This window comes from Primulina tabacum, chromosome 13, assembly GCF_025594145.1.
Source record: "Primulina tabacum isolate GXHZ01 chromosome 13, ASM2559414v2, whole genome shotgun sequence".
NCBI lineage: Eukaryota > Viridiplantae > Streptophyta > Magnoliopsida > Lamiales > Gesneriaceae > Primulina > Primulina tabacum.
Window position 1 is genome coordinate 4,390,699 of NC_134562.1, and position 21,088 is coordinate 4,411,786.

Below are 21,088 nucleotides of genomic sequence, written 5' to 3' on the forward strand. Positions count from 1 at the left end.
GCCTACTCAATATTCTATTGGACGTCCTGGATGAATAATCTGACTTCTGAAACAAATGACGTGAATCCCGAATTGATTGTTAGTTATAATTTCATCAGCTTTGGATGCTACTAAACAATGAAATGAAGAAAATCAAATTCGCAAAAGGCATGAAATTAATTATGCCATATCGAACATAATTAAACATTTTTACAAAAAATATGAAACATGAACTTGAATTAAAAGCCAAAAACAACTAGAATTTGAATGATGAAATTGATAAACTAGAACTAAATTTTCAAAGAATTTTGTATACATTTGTCGATGATGTGTTGTGTGTGCTTCTTTATGATGATTCTCTCTGTTTTTGTTCACATATTCCAAGCAGTTTGCCTCCATATTCCACAATCACTTGGTCATGGATGATGGCTCAACTTCATCAATTGTATGCTCAGACATCTTCTCAAACCGACTGAATCTTCTAATGAACTTTTCATCTATGGGTTTTTGTTTTTTAAGTTTTCCAGAATTTGAACCCAACAGCGGTAGGCCAATTTGGCTGTAATAGGTAACTCAAACCCAATTCTTGTTTAAGGCCCAATGAGGATATTTAAATCATACTCCCGACACCTTTGCTCACCGTCATGAATGGTTACTTTATTGTCATTACACAGTATTTGTTAACTCATCCTCTTTGAAAAATAACGAGCTATATACAATTAAATAAACGGTAGATTTAAGAAAAATGCATCTGTCAACATTTCAATTGAGATTCAGTACATAGATATATTTTATTAGGAATCAGTACCTGAAAAATATATACTTTTAGTTTTAACCCTTATAAGGCAATATTTACAATTTTACCCTATATTATTTAAAAAAATATATTATTTTATTCACAAACATTACATGTGTCTTCTCCATTTAAAATATAATTTTAAAAAAATATTGTTTCTCAATTATCATGGAATAAAAGTAAATACTTATTTTGTCATACAAAGTACCTATTATGGGGTTTCAGATACTTGATTTCGCTCTTTGAATACTCCAAATATATAAAAAAAATACAATATTTTCGAGCATTGACCATAAATTCAGTCAGTGTTGGTCTTTTCATGAAAAATACATTAGGATAACTTATTAATGTCATTTTATTTAAAAAAAAAAACATAGGTCATCATTCATCATGAAATAAGATGAAATATTTATTTTGACCTACAAAATACCTATTTTGGAGTTCCAAATGCTTGATTTGACTCTATAAATACTCCAAATGTGTAAGAAAATACTGGATTTTCGAGCTATCACAATAAATTCAATAATTGTTGGTCTTTTCATTGAAAATGCATTAAGATGACTTATCCATGTCATCTAATTTTTGAAAAAACACAAGTTTCTCACTCATTGTTGAATTAGAAAAAATACTTATTTTGATCGATAAAATACCTATTTTGGGGTTCCAAATATTTAATTTGGCTATTTGAATACTTCAAATGTATAAAAAAATACTTAAGTTTCAAGTAATATTAAGTGACTTTTGATTGTTTCATTTGTGAAGTTAAAATGTGATACTTAAATTGGTACAAAGAGTATCTAATTAGAATCTATAAATAAATTATTTTACCTCGTAAATAATCATATCCAATTATTTGAGGATGTCAAAATATAATTTGAAGTTAATATTAAGTGATATCGATGATGAAATTCGTGAAGTAAAAATGTGATACTTAAATTAATACAAATAATACATAATTCGAGTCCACAAATACTTGATTTTACCTTCTAAATACTCAAATTCGATTGAGTATGTCAAAATATATAGTTCGAAGATAATATTGAATGTTCTTTGATGATGAGATTTGTGAATAAAAAACGTGATACCTAAATTGATACAAATAGTACCTAATTTGATTTCGCATATACTTGATTACTCTTTTAAGACCCAATTTTGATTATTTTTGGATATAAAAAAATATAGTTTCAAGTAATATTGAATTACTTTTGATGTGTCATTTGTGAAGTTAAAATATGATACCTAAATTAGTATAAAAAGTATCTAATTCGATATATCAATACTTAATTTTACTCCATAAATGAGTATTACTTAATTTGATTTCGTAAATGAGATACTCACAATATGTATTAAAATACTGGATATTCGAATACGAAACGTAAGTTCATCAAGTGTTGGTATTTTTATGGAAGATACATTTGGATTACATATTCATCTCATTTAATATTTTTTAAAAAAAAAACAAATTCTCAACTAAACATGAAAATTTTAAAGTACTTATTTTTACTTGAGAAGTGCCTAATTTGAGTTTGCAAATATTTGATTTCGTAAATGAGATACTCACAATATATATTAAAATACTGGATATTCGAATAGACAACGTAAGTTTACCAAGTATTGATATTTCTATGGAATAAGCATTTGGATGACATATTCATCTCATTTAATATTTTTTTTGTAAAAGAAAAAACAAATTTCCAACTAAGCATGTAAATTTTAAAGTATTTATTTTATTTGAGAAGTACCTAATTTGATATTGCAAATATTTGATTTGGTACATGAGATACTCATAATATGTAATAGAATACTGGATATTCGAATATGCAACGTAAGCTCACCAAATGTTTATTTTCCTTGGAAGAAGCATTTAGATGACATATTAATCTCATTTAATATTTTTTTTGTAAAAAAAAACAAATTCCCAACTAAGTATTTAAATTTTAAAATACTTAGTTTTACTTGAGAAATATCTAATTTGAGTTTGTAAATAATTGATATCTTGAATGAGATACTCACAATATGTATTAAAATACTGACTATTCGAATAGGCAACGTAAGTTAATTAACCAAGTGTTGTTCTTTCCATGGAAGATGCATTGATACGAAGAGTATCTAAATTGGTGAAGTTAAAATATGATAGCTAAGTTGGTACAAAGAATATCTAATGCGAGTTCGCGAATACTTGATTTTACTCTCTAAATACTTATATCCAACTATTTTGGGATGTCAAAATATATAATTTGAAGTTAATATTGTGTGGTCTTTGATGATGACATTCGTGAAGTAAAAATGTGATACCTAAAATAATACAAATAATACCTAATACGAGTACACCAATACTTGATTTTACCATTTAAATACTCAAATTCGATTATTTGATGATGTCAAAATATATAATTTGAAATCAATATTGAGTGACTTTTGATGATAAGATCCGTGAAATAAAAATGTGATACCTAAATTGTTAAAAATATTACATAATTAGATTCAACTGATAATTGATTTTATCATTTAAAAACTCAAATTTGATAATAAGTATAATGAAAGAATATTGATACATATAATGAATGATTACCAATAAATATTATGAATGAATACTAATGAGGATGATATCAAATGAAGTATTGCCTTGTCATTTAATGAATACCAACAAGTATAGTGAATGAATATTAATAATATTATAAATTAACACTCATAAGTATAAAGAAAAAAATACTAATAAGTATTATGTCAAATAAGAATAATTGTCAAATAAGTCATTCAATGAATATCAAAAGTATTGTCAATCAATATTGATGAATATTTTATAAATCATTAATCCAAAAATCGATAGATGTGCTTAAAATGCAAACTTCAAGCTCATTTACAAACTATGTTCATAATGCATCTCCCAATTAATCCATGATGAATAATGAACTATGTTTATTTTTTTAAATGACATGAATAAGTATCCTAATGAATTTTCCATGGAAATATTGCATATTCGAATATCCAGTATTTTTAATGCATATTGTGAGTATCTCATTTACGAAATCAAGTATTTGCAAACTCAAATTAGATACTTTTCAAGTAAAACTAAGTACTTTAAAATTTTCATGCTTATTTTAAATTTTTTTTACCAAAAAATATTAAATAAGATGAATATGTAATCCAAATGCATCTTTCATGGAAAGACCAATACTTGGTGAACTTACGTTGCATATTCGAATATCAAGTAGTCTATTTACATATTATGAGTATCTCGTGTACCAAATCGAGTATTTGCAATATGGAATTAGGTACTTCTCAAGTAAAATTAAGTAATTTTAAATATCCATGCTTATTTGAGAAATTTTTTTTACAAAAAAATATTAAATGAAATGAATATGTCATCCAAATGCATATTTTATAGAAAGACCAACACTTTGTGAACTTACGTTTTATATTCAAATATCCAGTATTCTATTACATATTATGAGTATCTCACGTACCAAATCAAGTATTTTCAATATGAAATTATATAATTCTCAAGTAAAACTAAATACTTTAAACTTTTCATGCTTATTTGAGAATTTATTTTGTTTTTTTACAAAAAAACATATTAAATAAGATAAATATGTCATCCAAACGAATCTTCCGTGGAATGCAAACACTTGGTGAACTTACGTTGGATATTCGAATATCCAGTAATCTATTACATATTATGAGTATCTCTTGTACCAAATCGAGTATTTGTAAACTCAAATTTTGTACTTTTCATCCAAATGCATATTCCATGAAAATACCAACACTTGGAAAATTTACATTGTCTATTCGAATATCCAGTATTTTATTACATATTGTGAGTATCTCATTTACGAAATCAAGTATTTGCCAACTCAAATTAGGTACTTCTCAAGTAAAACTAAGTACTTTAAAATGTTCATGATTATTTTAGAATTTGTTTTTTTTACAAAAATATATTAAATGAGATGAATATGTCATCCAAATGCATCTTCCGTGAAAAGTCAACACTTGGTGAACTTACGTTGCATATTTGAATATCCAGTATTCTATGACATACTATGAGTATCTCCTATATCAAATCAAATATTTACAAACTCAAATTAGGTACTTCTCAATCAAATGCATATTCCATGGAAATATCAACACTTGGAGAACTTACGTTGCCTATTCAAATATATAATATTTTAATACAGTGAGTATCTCATTTACGAAATCAAGTATTTGCCAACTCAAACTAGGTACTTCTCAAGTAAAATTAAGTACTTTAAAATTTTCATGCTTATTTGAGAAATTGTTTTTTTTTACAAAAAAATATATTAAATGAGATTAATATGTTATCCAAATGCATTTTCTATTGAAATACCAAAACTTGGTGAATTTACGTTGTCTATTCGAATATCCAATATTTTAATACATATTGTGAGTATCTCATTTACGAAATGCAAGTATTTGCTAACTCAAAATATGTATTTCTCAAGTAAAACTAAGTATTTTAAAATGTACATGCTTAGTTGGGAATTTAATTTTTTTTACAAAAAAATATTAAATGAGATGAATATATCATCCAAATACATCTTTCATGAAAAGACAAATAATGACTGAATTTATGGTGATCTTCGTATTTTCTTACACATTCGGAGTATTTAAAGAGTCAAATCAAGTATCTGGAACTTCAAAATAGATACTTTATATGTCAAAATAAGTACTTAATCTTATTTCACGACGAGTGAACAACTATATTTTTTAAAAAATAAAATGACATAAATAAGTCATCATAATGCATTTTTAATGAAAAATCAACAATGACTGAATTTATTGTTATTGTTCGAAAATATAGTATTTTCTTTTTACACATTTGGAGTATTCAAATAACAAAATCAAGTATCTGAAACCCCATAATAGGTACTAATATTTTGGTAGATGGAAAATACACAATTAATTTGGTGGATAAAATTATATATTTATTTAAATATTTAAATAATAAAAGGGCCAAAATGTAAATTTATCTTTGTAGGGAGCTAAAACTAAGTTTGTAGAGTTGTCAGGTATTGATTTGTAAAAAAAATCATCTAGGTACTGAATCTTAAACCAAAGATGTACAGATGTATTTTTTTGAAATTTGCTCTTAAATAAATATCAATATTTTACCTATCCATTTACTTATTTTGCAAACCAATTTCGATTTTCTTCCCCACACATCTATCATTTCTGTTGCAATATTTGCAAACTGCAAGTGTGCAGTGTCAAGTTTAGTACTTGGTGAAGGGAAATATAATTTCCATATTAAATTGATTTCCCTAATATTATCTTTTCCTTGTTGATTTGATTGAGTATAATATTTTATTATGTTTTTGTCTTTCTAGATAATTATGATAAGATTTTATTATGATATAATATCTTCCTTAAATTTAATTTCCTATTGATAGATTATGTAGAATATTGGGTTTGCCTTTTCTAGATATTATATTTATGATAATGATTTAATGAGATATGATATCAATGTTTAAAAGGAGTTTATTTCTAATTAAGCTCTCATTCCTTGTGAAATAGGTTTCCTTGAAGAATAAAAGTCTACATCTATAAATAAGAGATCAAGGACATTGTTGAAGCACTCTCTCTCACTCTCTTCTCTCTCTCTTGTGCACAAGCCTTCTCGATTATTGATACACGCACTTTGGAGAGAGCTCTTGGATTGAGGATTCACGCAAACTTTTAAGAGAGAGCTTTTTCGATTTATATGGTTTTCACTCTTCGCTTGGAGGTTTTCATGAATGCATAACTGATGCACTTTTGCACGTCGAGATTTCAGAGACAAATAATTCTACAAAGATGTCTGTGTTTTGAAGAGTGCTGGACGTGTTGCCTTGAATGTTGGAAACATCTACAGACAACATCCGTGACGAAGTTGGTTGGAGATCGGGTTTTGTTGTTTCAAGTTTTTGACACACTGTTTTTTTTGCTTTCTTGTTCACGTTTTAATATTGTTGGTAGTTTTAGAAAGCTTTATTTTCTCAACTTGTTGAGAAAATTGATTTTTGTCATAATCACTAGTGATAGGTTTTTGTAATCGGTTTGATTTTCTAGTGATTAATTTTCGTTATAAGGCACTGCACAAATATTTATATTTGTGCATATTTAATCTCGTCCATCTATTTATTTAAAGTCAATTTGTGTTTTAAAATATAATATTCAGCTGCATGTTGTCCAAGATGTTGTAACATCTGGCACAACACTTAATTCTGATAAAACACAAATTTACTATTTTACATCAAATTCAGATATTTTTATTATTTGTGGTATCTGTCGAACAATATAAGTTCTTACACTTGGTTAAGCACATATATCGTTCCCACAAAGAGTGCAAGTTAATAATATATTAATTACCATAATTAAAATAGTCAGAGTTTATTTAAAAAATTTAATCGAGTGTTGATTGGTAATTATAAACTAAAATGAATTAAAGCACAAAAACGATTTAAAATAACTGAGATTAAGAATCTGGAGGTGCAATTTCACTTGGTTTTCACTATATTAATTTATCATTGACATATGTATTCATAAATTCAACCCGTTTACTACCCAAGGATTCTCAAATATGCATACTCCCTTGCCCAAGTGAAATATATGAACTAATTATCTGATATAGATTTCAATATCGCTATTAAAAATTAAACAGTAAATAATTTCAATAGCACATTAATTCTTTTAATGGGCCTTCCGAACTCTATAAACACCAATGATATATTTTTCTACGGTTATATTCGAAATCTCCTCTCCTGGGTAATAGACCGCATATAAATATACATTCCAATTAGTGATCAACTAATTGACAATAAAATCCATAAAATAGAAATAAACCACACATAAATTCTCATACGTAAATCAATAATTCATAAATATATGTCATCTTCTAGACTAAATAAATTAGTACATTAAATAAAAATGATAAAACAAATTTATGTTTTTAGACATCAAACTAATCGCCTAAGAAATAGACAGAAGAAGAAGAGGATTGAATCAGAGTTTGCAACTCCGTCCCCCTTAAATGCACTTTTTGTATTCGCTCTTCGTTCTTCCTGTTCTTCGTTCTTTGTATTATTTTGTGCGCCCACGGCTCCTCCCTTTCTGTGGCTAGGGCTTTGCCTTTTTAATTCCATGAAAGTCAAGAGTTTTGGCCCTGCAGGTCTGCGTCGCGCGTGGGTGCGCGTGCTACTCGCGCATGTGTGCGAGAGGCACTGTTTTCTGCATCTCCTGGGCACGCTGGTTCATAGGCCTAGCACGTGGCTGCATGTCCAGCGCTGTTTCAATCATTTGTCGCCCGCGCCCATATATTTTTTTGGCCTCTCTTTGCCATGAGGGTGTGTGGCATGTGCCAGCTTCTGTTCTTCCCTCTTCCTGCGTGCTCTTTTTCCTGTCTATGTGCATCAGATATGAGTGAGCTTGGGGTTTCTAGGTGTGTGGCTCCTCTCGTCTCATTTTAATTTGATTTCAAGTCTTCTTGGCCACGGCTTGCATATGTCACCTATGTCCTTATAATCGACAAAAACATAAGAAACATGCAATTTTGTTCGATAACGAGCATAATCTTAGGGTAATTTAAGTGTAAAACTTACACTCACTTTCATCTCCAATTCACTGGAATTTCATATGCCTACAATAATTGTCGTGCCACTCCCAATATGAACAACATTTTATTTTGCTGATTTCCAGTCCCACCATGCACTTTAGTTTATGTGATCCCTCATCTTTTTCATGTTCCATGTGCATATTCTTCCATCGTGTCTACCACCGAAAATGACCAGTCTATGTCTAGAAATTTCTCCGAACCAGGTATGAGGTACATCTCACACCATTGTGGCGCCTATGACTTTGATAAGTTGCTTTATATGCATTGAAGCCGTTTGTGAATATGCTTTAGTGAGTTATTTACCAGTACACAAGTGTTCCCAAATTTCAACACTTTTAATAGCTATATATGTATATCTCTTATCTAGACATGTAAAGTCTAGGAAATTCAAACTACGTAATATATTTGCATACAATCTAGGGTTTTTATTTAAATTATGTGTTTAATTATATTTATGAGTTTAATGCATGTTTATTTCATGATATGTGGGTTAGTGCATGTTTTTAACGTTTCATGTATTAGGGTTTTAAGTTGTATTTTGTGCTCGAACGAGAAACGGACACCGAGGATAATCAAGAAAAATATTTTTATTAAATAATTATTTAATTATTTAATATATGGTGTAATTAAGTGTGATTTTTGAAAATAGGCATTGGTTGGGTATTTTTACTCGCCGGGTCATATTTTTAACATGTACACAAATTTTAACGAGTCGGAGGACTTTTTGAGGGTTTAGACAATATTTTCAAAAACGTACCGAAACGAAATATTTTCGAGAGTATTTTTATTCTTGACAGGTTTATTGTATTGCTTAATGGGCCTAAAACCATTTTAATCACTTTATTTTCTTAATTAAGGGGCTCATTAACACCTTTTATATTAATCTAAACCTAGAGACTAAAAACCATAAACCTAGTATAAGCTTTGGCCACCCCCTCCCTCACTTCAGCAGCCTCCCATTCAAAATCTTCAGCAGCTATCTCGAAATTATTCAAGGTTTTCAAGAAAAATCCTTCCCCGTCTCTCCGGTGCTCGTCCTACGCGTAGACCTTCAAGTTTTCGAGCGTCTAAACGCAAAGACACGCCATAAATCATTCGTTTTCTTATTATTCATGCTAATATATGCTGATACATGTGTGTTTGCATGAAAATTTTAAATTCTTTGGTTGTATCGTTTTTGCATCGGTTATCATGAAATATATATGTTCTTGCTTGCAACTCACGGTTTTTCATGGCTTTAAGGGGCTTCCACGGCTGCGTGTTTATAGGCTGAAAACATCGGGAGTCATGGTGTCAACGGGCCGAATTCGCTAGGTAGTCGAGGGATGGTGAAGGCCAAAAACTCTTTTCCTTGGTGGTTGGTTCGGGTATGACTAGATCGAAAGTTTTGAGCTAGCCGGTGGTGCAGGGGCTGTTCCAAGCCTTGGACCAGACCTTGGTGGGTCTGAGCCATGGCCTAGAATGGCTCCAACCCTGCTGGTCTTGGTCTTGGGCTGGTCGAGTGAGTGGTGTTGAAGGTAGTCTTGGTTAGGGCTCGTTCGGTGGCTCACGGGTGGTTGCGCTTCACATCGTGCATGGAGCTGAGGAATAGGCTCATGTCGATCCAGGAGGGTACAGAGGTGGTCTAGGAAGGGTTGGCTTGGGGCTGGTCCTAGTCAGTTTGTGCTAGAGTCGAGAATTAAAGGCTAGGGTAATATTAGGGTTTCGTGATAGTTGCGTAGAAAAAAATTCCAGCAACTTTTAGGCGTTGTTCGTAGGTCCTAAGGGGTCTAAAAAAAGTGGTTTAGGGGCTTGTCATGTAGGTTCAAGTCATGGTTTAAGTTGGGAGAAGTTTGATTAATTTTCGGGTTGATTCAGGTTAAAACCGGGACCCCGGTCCAGGTTTTAAAACGAATCGTTTAAGTTATGGACTGGGCTCGAGGTTTTGCCTAGGAAACGTTTATAAATATGTTTTGAGATGTTCTTAGGAGTTTGGTTGGCTGCGGGTCGAAATTTAGAGGTCCATGGGTAAAATGGCCAATTAGGGTTTCCAGGGGCAAAAAATGGTCATTTTGCACCTTGGTCGAGTTAGCAGTCTTGGCGGTCCCCTAACCATATTTTGACATGTTTTAAATGTTTATGATATCACGTATATGACTTTTTATGGAAATATTATAATACACTACATGCTGGATTTTAAGAAAATTTATGTATATGCATGATTTTTATAAGCGATGAGTATGATGACATGTTTTGAAGGAAGGGAGTTGGTTGGGACTAAATACGATGGTACGATGATACGATGGCATGTAAGGCCAAGGCTCAATGAATGGGTAATACTGTCGCTGATGTCCCCGTCGCTGGGTACCGCGGTTATACGCAGATGAATCCATCGTCTAATACGACGATACGAAAGTCACAGCTATTGAATGAAAATCAAATAAATAAAATGAATACGTATATGCTGATATGTTGATGAATGTTTTTGACACGTTATGTTTATGTTACGTTTATATTCGCGCTTTTAAGATCATGAAGTTTATGTTAAGTACAATACTTTTCACTGTCGCATGTAGGTATATGTACTTATTATAACGATTTTGGTGTGTTGAGTCTTTAGAGTCACTAGGTGTGAATGATGCAGGTGACCATATCGATGAGGAGATTGGAGGCGCCGAAGACTGAGTAGATGGGGCTGGATATGCGCACGATAACCCGAGGACCATATTTTCCTCACATTACGTTTTATAAGTTAGGAGTTATATTTGATATCTTCTTACTCTTTCATTTTTATATGTTGATGGTTGTCAGGATTTTCGCATAATTTACCTTGGAATACTTCCATTTTAAAATGTGCAAATTTCGGCCGTTATTGCATGCATGCATATAAAATGTATATTTCAAGATTTATCTTTGAAAAAAAAAATATAGTAGTTTAAGTAATAGACGTTTCAGCTGGTATCAGAGCAAGGGTCCTGTATAGGGTTGTGCCACCGCCAGCTTCTGCAGCTTAGTCTTCAAGCGTCAAGTCTGTAAGTTTAAATGTTTTTAATGCTATCACCTGCATGTTTACAGGATATATGGTTTACATAAATTTACTGTATACGTTCAGCTATTTACATGATTTAAGGATTAAATGTTTTAAAAACTAGATTAAACTGCATGATGGGTTTCGTTTAGAATTTGGATTGTGATCAGATACCATGTCCTCCCAGACGAGCTCCCATCACTGATCGTCAATATTATACTTCTGGAGACGGTAGTGGGCTTCCATCACCACCACCACCGCCAGGAGATGCAACTACCCGAGTCTTGGTGGGTATTGCTCGATTTATGGAGCAGGGACAGCAGGCTCCGAGACCCTAGACGGAAGTTTACGAGCAGTTCAAACGGATTAACTCGAAGGAGTTCGGGGGTACTACTGATCCATTCCTGACGAGAGAGTTCACGAGTCTTCGACAGGAGGACTCGTTTGTGGCAGAGTTCATCAGGAAGTTTGACAGGAGATGTCACTTTATGCCACTTATTGCGAGAGATGCTGCCCAGAAGCTGAGACATTTCATGGATGGTCTCAGACCTACCTTGTGTTGGGATGTTATGCTGATGAGACCAGCTAGCTATGATGAAACCACCGCTTGTGCTTTTCAGGCAGAACAGGCCTCGAGGGACATCGATATGGAGATGCAGCGGAAGAGGCATCAGGCCCAGTCTAGCTCACAGCCACAGAAGAAGCAGTTTACTGGAACACTGAGGCATCAGTTGCAGCAGAAGCCCCAGGGTTAGTTCAAGAAGCCCGGACAGCAGAGGCCCCATAGGCTCCAGGGGCTCCTAAGCCGGAGGAAGGATTGCCGTGCAAACAATGCGACAAGTTATACTACGACAAATGCATGTGGGGAACCTTCAGATGCTTCATATACAAGGAAGAGGGCCATAAAGCAGCTGATTGCCCTAGGAACAAGGGCCCCACTATTGGCATGACCTATGTGATGCACGCAGAGGAGGCCGAGGTCGAGCCTGACTCTACACTTATCATTGGTAACCCTTACGTTTGAAATTTTTAATTTTCGCCGTGATTGCATGATATGTTATGTTGGTTGTTGGATTATTATTTTAGAATGTGAGAATTATTTTGGGGAGTTGAGAACCTAAAATAAATTAGGTTGCATGTTCTAATAGGTGGACCTAAAGGTTGAATGGACAAAATTAAGGGCTTTAAGGACAAAAAACGCAATAACCTATAATACAGAGACCTAACTAAATTTGAGTAGAGTTGCTTTTACTTTAAATTTTGAGGCCAAGGTAATAATTTTCGAGAATTTTAAGGTTTAAATGGACTAAATTCGAAAAGATTTGATGACTAAACTGCCATTTTAAAAAAAAAAGGCCACATATGAGAAATTCGAAACTTTAGGGACAAAGTGCAATTTTCGAAATCTTTGAGGGGTTAATCTCGAAATTTTGTTGGAACACTAGAAATAAATCGATGATTTTTCGAGGATTTTGGGATTATTACTGATAGAAATTTCCTTATGATTCAACACTATCAGATTTGATGGTATCTTTTGTCTCAGGAATGATATATATTGCAGGTATAGCCACTTATGCATTGCTAGATTCTGGAGCTACACATTCGTTTATATCCGAGTCATTTGTAAAGCGACTAGGAATCATAGTAGAGGCTATGGATTTGGGATTCAGAGTTTCAATTCCATCTGGAGATCATATGTTTACATCTCAAATAGTGAAGATATTGGAGATTCGGTTGTAGAAAAATGCGGTGCAAGAAGACCTGATTGTGCTGCCGTTACCGGAGTTTGATATCTTGGTATGGACTGGCTTTCTTCGAACGGAGCTGCTATAGATTTTCGATAGAGGTCGGTCTCTATCCTACCACCCAGCAGTCAGCCATTTATTTTTTAGGCAGCCAGACACCAGTAGATGCCGCACATCATTTCCTGTATTTGTGCGAGGTAGCTCATGAGGAGAGACTGCCAGGCATTTTTGGCCAGTATTTTGACCGTGACCGAGCCAGTCAGCCAGAGACTAGAGGACGTCAAGGTTGTCAGGGATTTTTCCAGTGTTTTCCCGAACGACAGTTTCAGGCATTCCACTAGATAGAGAGGTGGAATTTTTTATCGAGCTGATGTCACCTATTGTCGAGGAGCTGAAGGATTAGGTACAGGATTTGCTAGATAAGGGTTTCATTCGCTCGAGCTTTTCTCTATGGGGTGCACCGGTATGTTTTTTAAGAAGAAAGACGGCAGCATGCGGCTTTGCATTGACTACAGGGAGCTGAACCGGGTGACAATTAAGAATGAGTATCCAATGCCCAGGATCGAGGATCTATTTGATCAGCTTCAGGGATCATCCGTATTCTCGAAGATAGATCTCCGGTCAAGATACCACCAGCTGAAGGTGAGAGAGTCTGACGTGCATAAGATGGCTTTCAGGACGTGTTATGGGAACTATGAGTTAATGGTGATGCCCTTCGGACTGACGAACGCGCCATCAATCTTCATGGATCTCATGAATCGCGTGCTTCAGCCGTATTTGGATAAGTTAGTAATAGTTTTCATAGATGACATACTGATTTATCCGAAGAGCAGAGATGATCACAGTCAGCATCTGAGGACCGTACTGCAGACTTTACAGGACAGACGGCTGTATGCCAAGTTCAGTGAGTGCGAGTTCTGGCTGGACAGAGTAGCATTCTTGGGCCACATCATATCCCGAGATGGAGTGGAGGTTGATTCCAGTAAGGTTGAGGCAGTTCGAGATTGTCCAGTGTCCTAAGAGTGTGACAGAGATTCGCAGTTTTTTGGGATTGGCTGGGTACTACCAGAAGTTCATTCAGAGATTTTCTTCTATCACGGTGCCTATGACCGCCTTGACGAAGAAGAATGCCAAATTCGTTTGGGGATCAGAGTGCCATGAGAGTTTTGACAGGCCGAAGCAGGCATTGACTTCAGCGCTTGTTCTAGCTATGACATCAGGGCAATGAGAGTTTGTACTTTATACAGTTGCTTCGAAGCTCGGTTCGGGTGCGATACTCTGATGCACCATGAAAAAGTTATAGCCTACGTGTCCAGACATTTGAAATTCCATGAGAAGAATTATCCGACTCATGACCTCGAGCTAGCAGCAATAGTATTCGCCCTGAAGATATGAAGGCACTATCTATATGGGGAGAAGTGCATGATTTTCACTGATCACAAGAGCCTGAATTATTGCATCACACAGAAAGAGCTGAACATGAGACAGAAGATGTGGCTGGAATTGAAGGATTATGACTGCTACTGTAGAGCCCAAAATCAGCACACGTATAACCCATGCATTTATTAAATTGTAAAATTATTTAATTAATTTTAAAATGATTTTTAAATGATGCATTATTTATGATTTGCATTATTTTAAATTATTAAATGTTTATTTGATTTAAGTTAAAATGTTTTCTTGAGTTTTATGTTTCAGGCGAATATTCGATACGAGATCGAGAAAAGAGACCGGAAGATGATTTAGGCGATGTCTGTTATTGCATTATTTTATTTCAAGTAAGGAGATTGATATTTTAAATGATTTATAGAATTTTAAGTATTTTGAAGCCTAATTTAATTTATTAAGTGATTTTTAGATTTTAAACTTTTCAAAAATACTAAGTTGATTAGTGGAGATTTTTAAACATTGTAAATTATTTTTTTGAACATTTGAGTGTGGTTAAATAATTAGATTAGTATTATTTTATCTCTAATTATTTTAAGCATTTCTTTATCCCCTAATTAATTAATTAAAAAAATTCTTACCTAAATTATTACACACCCATCGTAACACACTTTTACACGCACTTGGCATTCTTGCTTTTGATAAGAAACTAGGGTTCTTAGAGTATTCAGCAGCCAACCTTTCCCCTACAATTTTCTTTAGTATACTCATGTTAATTTAGCAACAAGAATCGTGCAGCAAGTCGTCCCGGATCAGTTCTCGCATCTCCTCGCTTCAGTTATTCGTCGTTTCGTGAGTTTAAATCATCAAGGCATGTATATTCTTTTATTTCTGCATCGATCTTGTCGAAGTAAGTATTTTGTTGTGTATGGTGCGTAAAAATTCGTTGTGTTATGCAAAGTTTGAGCGAAAAATGTTTGAAACAAATTTGAATCTGTTTTTGGATCTCAAAAACCGAATCTGCTGTTATTTTGAATCCTGCGAATTTTTGGTTGGTTTTCTGCTAAAACTTTCAACGAAAAAACATAGTATTTTTGATACCTTCGATTTCACAGTAAAATCGTAATTTTCGGACAAGAAACAGGTGAGTTATGATCGTTTTCGTGTGACTGCTCAAACAGTGATGATTTAAAATATGTTCTTCATGTTTCTTGGGTTTTATTTAGTTGCAGGCTTAATTGGGAATCGCCGAGTGGTCATTGCTGCGTTAGGTTATGTCATGTGTTGTGATCACATGCTTTTTGGTGATTCGTTTCGGGTCGTTAAGGGTTTGGTGGCAATAGAAGTCGTAGGGAAGAGGATAGGGTAGGAAGATGAGTACCTTGATGTTTGTTTCTTGCGCATGTAGCGCCGCAACGCTAACTTGGGAGCGCCGCAGCGCCTAAGCTTTGAATCTGTTAGCGTTGTAGTGCCTGGTGGGAGCGCCGCAGCACCTGTCCTTCGCACTGTTAGCGCCACGGCGCTGTCTGGTAGCGCCTAGGCGTTAGATTAAGCGCTGTAGCGCTACAGTGCAGACGCCTAGGCGCTGGTCCGGAAGTGTTGGGGACTTTATGTTTAAGTACTATTGCTTCTTTTGGGTGTTAATACGTCGTTATATTAAAGCTTGACGAGGATCACACTAGTTGTTACGAGTCTTGAATGGGAAATCTTTGAGTCACGGTATAAATGGGGTTTGGGTTTTCCCTTGCTTGCGTAATTTTCATACTTCACATCAGGATTTGGTTCAAGGTTCAATGTCATGGTCTAGTATGATGTTTAACATGTTCAAGTCCCGAGCGGTCTAGAAATTCATAAGTTATTTATTTACTTCGGTGGTGAGTTTGATTGGTATGATTAAGTTATGAAATTTGAGTCGATTGAAATACATTTTAGCATGTGCAGCAGTAACCCAAGCGAGATCCAACGAATCCCTCAACGCTATGTAAGTATGTTCGACGTGCAAAATAAAATATTTTATGTTTTTGATGTATGCTAATTGTCTTCTTATCAAATATGAACGGGTTTGGAAGTCGGAGAACATGTCCGGGGACCTCTTCAGCCCGGTAAAGTATGACCGGGTTTTGATTAAAGGAAAGTGGTAAAGTATGACTAGGGACCAATCCACCCGGTAAAGTATGATAGGGAATCTTACGTATGTGGTAGCGGACATCCCTGCCAGCCCAGTACTGTGGTTTAGTCTGATCAGGCGTACTATGTTATGGGTCACTTGCTTTGAAACATATCTCTATGCAAAATGATGTTGATGATGCATGTTTACGTATGTGCGATGCAAGCACATTTATGAAAATGTTTATGAATTGGTGGCACATTTATGTTTACGTGTGTATGTTCAAGATTTAAGTATGTATGCGCTACTTTAAAATTCATGTGGTTGTATTATACGTTACTTGTTATTCCCAGTTTATACATGTTGAGTCTTTAAACTCACTAGACTTGATCGATGCAGGTGAGGACGAGTTTGAGGTGACGAGAGGCGGAGATCCAGTGAGATGACTCGGACTCTGAAACGTCTGCTTAATCGTTTTCCTAAAAAGTACTAGAATTTTTTTTTTCAAACCTCTCATATCATTCGGACGAATCATAAAATATTTTGGAACTATTTCAAAAGTAAAATAACCAACTATTTTATCAACCCAAAAACATTATTTGAAAAGTATAGCCCATACTATAACCTCTCAAAAACCACTCATAAATAAATTGTCGTAAAAATATCTTTAACATAACTTAAAATCATAAATCATAACCAGTGCGGAAAACTAGCGTCGGTCCTCGGGTTATGTGCACCTTCAGTCCAGCAAAGTCAACCATCAAGACCTCCATTCACATTATTATCATAATAACCTGCATCAATCACACCTAGTGAGTCTAAAGACTCAACACATCATATCCTTGATAACAAGTAATACGTAATACAGTTAACATATAACAGTGAAAAATACTTGTACTTAAAATATCGTTTTCATGAAGATGCATAACTTAAAACATAACATTTTGGTAAACATTTTCATCATGCATAAAATTTTAAATAAAAACGTTTTCATAATCTTATGCATAAACATTTTCATACACATTTTCATATAAACTTAAACATATTCATATTCGTATCCATATTCATATTCGTATTCATATTCATGTTCATGTTTGATGAATTCAGATCGTGATTGTGACTCGTATTCTTAATCGTATTGAACGATGGATCCATCTAAAGAAAACCACAGTAATGGGCGGCGGGGCACACCAGCAACACTCTCACCGGTCAACTGGTCCCTGGCCAACGTATTAACATATTCGTATTCGTATTTGTATTCGTATTCGTATCCGTATTCAAAGAAACACGATCGTCGGGCTCCCACTGGGACCATACCCTCACGACATTTCCAATATGTAATAGTCACAATCCCTTCACAACCTTCAACATGTCGTATTTCCATCACTTAATAAAAACATGCATATAATATCATTTTATTTTGAAACTAAGCATGCAACATATCTTTTAAATGTCCAATTTAAATCATAAAAATTCATAAACATTTAAAAATCATAATTTAACATATTAAAATCATAAATATCCATAAACATTTTAAAATAAACATTTTTAACAGATTAAAAATCTGTAAACATTTAAAATAAACGTTTTAACGTATAAAATCATAAAAAGCCATAAACGTTTCAAAATAAACATTTTAACATCATAAACGTTTCAACTAAATATTTAAATCATAAAAATTTAAAATAAACGTTTTAACATATTAAACCATAAAACATTTGAACATATTAACATCTTAAAAATCCATAAACATTTAAATTTGACATATTAACATATAAAAATTCATAAACATTCATAACCATTGAAAATAATCATATTAGCACATAAAACAGCATTCAGGATACTGCTATGACGTTTACTAATTTCTATGTGTAAAAAGACTGTTTTACCACTGGACGCAAAATTTCACGTTTTTAACTTTTTCTTAATTCCATTGACTCCAACATGTCCCAAATAATATTTAAGCTTACATGAATTTTTCCATATTTTTATTTGGCTTAAATTGATGACTTTTAAATTAATCTTTAAACATAACGTATTAATGCGTTTTAATCCCGAATTAAACCAAAACTTAATATAAAATTCCTAATTAAAAACTTAGACCTTTTAATAATTATTTAAGGTTAAATCTAATTTTCATAATTTTATAAAGCATAAAACTAGACGTTTCAATTAACTCGTTATTTAGCGTTTCGTGCGGCGATTAAATCCCGAATAAATCCAAAACTCATTATTTGATACCAAATTTTAAACATAGCATTTTTAAGATTTATTCTACCCTTCCAAGTCATGAGCCACACCCGTGGACCCATGGATTCAATTTTTCTTCTTTAATTTTCGTTTTTGACCCTTCGACGAACACACGGAGCCATCTCCCAATTTACTCGAGCCACACCCAAGCCACCTCGAGCCAAAACCTAGCAAACGCATCTAGAGACCCTCCTGACCAAGCCCAGCCCGTAAAACCATCCACGGCCCGCGCAAAATACTTCTGAACTTGACCCAAAATTCTGAAATCTCTTAAACTTACGCTAGAAGACTCCTAATCATCCTAGGTCACCTCCAGCCGAGCCACACACGATCCCTGCCGACCCTGACCACCCTTGGACCTTGCCAAACTCGACCCAGACCAGTCCAGCCCCTAGAACCCTCGCGTGAGCCACCCGGATCAGAAGGCAGCACAGCGCGTAACTTGATCCTCTCACGTTTTACCTGTTTGCTCGTGCCAGCAGTGACTCAAGCCACTCCAGCTCCTGCCCCAACCATGGAACACCCTCCTTAGACCCTAAAGGACCAACCTGGCTCGCCCCCAGACCAGCCGCGAGCCCCTTTTTCTCAGCCATATCAGAACTTGCGCGTGAAGACTCCACTCATGCTAGGACTCTCCCAGCCCACCCAGCGCGAGCCTTAGCCCTCCTAGGGCTCTACCTAGGACCTAAAAATGGCCCTAGCCAAGCCCCAACCAGCCCTGGCCGAGCCCAACCCCCCATGCACAGTAACGAACCCTCATGAACCTAGCCTTGCGTGAATTGCTTTTCAAAATAATCCCATGGTTCTTTCCTGTTCGTGTCTTGATTTGCAACGTTTTAGTGCATCCTAGAACCCTTTAAAATCATATAAAACATGCCCCTAACAAGTCATAATCATGGCAGCCCCTTATGCACATAAAAATCATGATTTTTGGATCACAAAATGCTTTAAAAATTCACCTTTGATGCATAAACGAAATTATTTGAAAGCTTCACTTGTTTTCATGAAAAACATAATTAAATACATAATATGGTGTGATGATGAGTGAAGGAAGAATATGGCGTGTCTTTGCGTATTTTACGCACGAGAAACCGTTGGCGATTGAAGAATGGTGACGAAGAGACGATGGCTTGAATTTCCTTGCAAACCTTTGATGTTTTTCCCTCAATTTAATTGTGTGTGCCGTGTTTTGTTGGTGGTGGGGGAAGAGTTTTGGTTGCCAAAAATCTGAAGTGGCGTGTGAAAGTGTGGGGTTTGGGGTGGGTTTAACATAATAAATAGTTAATTATCTCTTTAATTAAGCTTAGGCCTATTAAGAATAAGTTTAGGCCCATTAGTCTTAATTAATATTTAATTAAAATTTTAAAATAGTTTTGTTTAAATAACTTTGTGAATTTATTAGCTGGGTTGCCAAAAAGTTTGTATTTTTGTTGAAAAACCAACACCGATAAAAATTACGTCCCGGCGTATAAAATCACCTCAAAACCTCATATTTTCAAAAATAAGAAAAACCATCAACTATATTTTAAACAATTAAAAATAATTATTTAATAAAAACATTTTACGTTTTTCAGCACTCGGTCTCTGTTCCTCGATCGCAACTCGAATAACCTTTTAAAAATACATTTTAATGCAACCATGTAGAACAATATATTTTAAACATGTAGATATGCATAAATCATTTAATTGAAATACAAAAAGAATTTAATAATTGCATGCATGTGGTTCGCGTGGACCTTTAAATTTTCGGGGCGTTACAGGGCGGAGGACTAACCCGAGGACCACTTAAGTTTTAAGGATTTCTATGCATGTTGAACTCATTTACTCTGATTTTAACGAATTACTTTTTGTTGTTTTAAACAAGTACTTGTTGCAAGTTCGTTTACATTCCAAATATTTGATCAAGCATTTTGATAGGATCGATTGACGTGTCAAGAGTGTTTAGAAGGGGGGGTTGAATAAACACTCTCAATTAATATTGGTCTTATCGAATTTTTGAGTTCAGTTTGGTGACAAACTGATTCTCGGAATCTTGTTGGTCAATATCAATCAGTTAAACTGAGGTAGTTGCGGAAGGTAACTGACTGACAGATAGAATACAGAACTGAAATAAAATACACAAGGATTGTTTCTGGATGTTCGGAGAATTCAATTACTCCTACGTCATCCCTTCTATCACAAGGATAGGATTTCCACTAAAAGACTTTGA

At 34.3% G+C, this 21,088-nt stretch overlaps 1 long non-coding RNA gene across 1 annotated transcript; it reads left to right on the forward strand.

Moving 5' to 3' along the window:
• Positions 1-8,092: 8,092 nt before the first annotated feature.
• On the forward strand, positions 8,093-14,445 carry LOC142522764 (uncharacterized). Its single transcript, XR_012814522.1, has 3 exons — positions 8,093-8,210; positions 11,008-12,398; positions 12,953-14,445. It is a non-coding gene; the product is annotated as an uncharacterized LOC142522764 (long non-coding RNA).
• The last annotated feature ends 6,643 nt before the right edge of the window (positions 14,446-21,088 follow it).